The following is a 2,535-nucleotide window of genomic DNA, read 5'->3' as shown; positions in this document are numbered from 1 at the left end:
GGAAATTGTATCCTAGTCCAGATTCGGACAAAACTTGAGTCAGGTAAGGTCTAGGGAAATATGGTAATTATTGGGGGTTCTAATTTTATTTTTATTACATGGTGGATAGCTAACACGTTAAGGCTCTCATACGACTTTACGGAATCGAATTCGGACGAGTAGAAATCCCAAAACTGATCTTGGCGTGAAAGGGTAATTTTTGAACGTCAAGGGTTGAAGGTGTGTTGTGAAATGGGGGCTTGGAACTCAAATTCCGAGGTTCTGTCTCCGTGTAAGCTGCCAGGGTGGGGCCACTGTAGCGGGTTGGGGTCCACTGTAGCGGGCCAGTGTCTACTTAAGTCGGGGAAAAACCTCAATTTCATTATTTTTCTGCAAACTTCATTCTTAAGAGTTAGGAGATGACCCAAGACGAGTTCTTGACAGTTTTCCACGACTTTTGGTGCTAAAGGTAAGGATTTTACTCCCCAAATCCGATTTTTGATCCATAGAACTTAGATTCTTGGGTAATTATTATTGAGGGAGGGTATTTGTCAGAAGTTAATGGTTGGAAAAGCCCTAGCTTCACTTTAGGATTATGAGTTTGGTCTTTGGTTATTGGGTTTGTTATAATCCCGGTAAATTAGACCTTAATTATTGATCCTTGCGTTGTATTAATTGTTTATAGACCTAGAACAAGCGGAAAGAATCCGAAAAGGGAATGCTCAAGTGTTCTAGGAGGATTCAAGCTTGGTTTCGAGGTAGGTGATGGTTTGATTTCCTATTTGTGTGATATATGCCGGTTAATTGCTTCGTTGTATGCATGCATGTATGAGAACAAGGAATGTAAATCGAATCTAATGCAAATGAGTATATGTATATGAATAATTACATGCCATGAAACCATTGTTTGATTGTATGACTATGAGCATTATCGTTATGGGTGTGATTGTGATTGTGGTTGTGCTGATTGGATCGGGTGTCACGTTTCGACACACATATTAGATCGGGTGTCACGTTCCTACAAATGTATATTGGATCGGGTGTCACGTTCTGACACACTAACAGTTTGGGTATGGGTTCCATGAGAGAACTACTTGTGATTGTTATGCTTATGTCTACTTGTCATTGATAATGGTTGTGTACTGATACTACTAGCTCTTTCTTTGCTGATTATAGGGCATCTTCAGGCGGCTACTGACAGACCTCATTTAGGAGATCACTGATCGAGACCGAATTCAAGGGTGAGCCAGTTCTTCCAGACTGCCATGTATTTTCTTATGTTTAGTCTATTCTCTTCGGACTTAGACTAGTTCTTTAGATATTTGTTATGTTTCAGCTTTCGGGGTTGTATTCCTTGTTCTTAGACTTGTCATTGGTAGAGTTTTGGTACATTGACTTTCAGGTTCTAGGGGTTGTTTTCCGCAATATAGTTTGTTTTGTTAACTTTCGGAGTTTATGGGAACTCCTGTTTTCTTTAGACATTTAAACTTGTTTTCGTATCTTTAAATGTTCTGATTTTCGTTAAGTCATGTAGTTGGGTTGTAGTAATGGTTCTCCCACTGAAGGGTTAGTGTGGGTGCCAATCACGATGGTCTGGGTCGTGACATGATGACTATAGGTTATGATTCCCTGGAGTGCTCTTTATGTGTAAACATCGGTTGTTTATGATAATCTTTTCATGGTTTACCAAAGAAAAAGATTTCAAAGACAATTAATAGAATAATGTCGTATTTGATTGGTCTCTAATAGCTTGAAAAATACAGAAAATATTAACTACATATATAGAAATCAAATATGAGTTCTAAGCAAATACTTGAACTTTACTTTGTTATAATATGAGTTCAAGCCTTTAAGATAATATGTAGACTTGAACTTAACTTTGTTATAATATGAGTTCAATCCTTTAAGATAATATGTAGACTTGAACTAAACTTTGTCATAATATGAGTTTAAGCCTTTAAGGTGATATGTAGACTTTGTTGGTGTAATATACCACAAATATAATAAATTACAGTTGAAAATAAAATGAATAAATAATCATTTAGGCTGAGGCACGGATATCTCCCTCTCCTTAAGGAGATTCAAGCTCATTGTGGCATAATCTACACCGATCCAGCAGTAATACTATTGACTTTTCCTCTCCAGGATACGATAACTCAACCATGTTGTACAACTCAAGCAACTCTAGATTTAGTTGAAGAGTCCAAAGCTTCACAAAAAAACACATTCCTTCAACATATAAATACTCTCTCTTTTATATAGTGAATACAATTGAAGACTTAGAATATTTTCTTTGTCTCAACTCTATCTTTCACTACTACACACTAAAATATTACACTTCTCATCTTTCTTGACATACATTTTCATTTCTTGTTGTACTTATTGGAAAAATGATTCTAGTATCTCAAAATGAATTATTTTAGGCAGAAGTACTCATTACCCCCTGAACTTGAAGCTTTTTAAACGGTGTACACCTAAACTAAATTTCGTTTTAATTACCCCCCCCCCTCCCGAACTTATTTATTCCTCCGTCGCGTACACCTTTTTCGTCCACCT

Source organism: Solanum tuberosum, unplaced genomic scaffold, assembly GCF_000226075.1.
Source record: "Solanum tuberosum cultivar DM 1-3 516 R44 unplaced genomic scaffold, SolTub_3.0 scf00304, whole genome shotgun sequence".
NCBI classification, from domain to species: domain Eukaryota; kingdom Viridiplantae; phylum Streptophyta; class Magnoliopsida; order Solanales; family Solanaceae; genus Solanum; species Solanum tuberosum.
The sequence above is the reverse complement of the archived record's forward strand: the minus strand, read 5'-3'. Positions refer to the sequence as shown.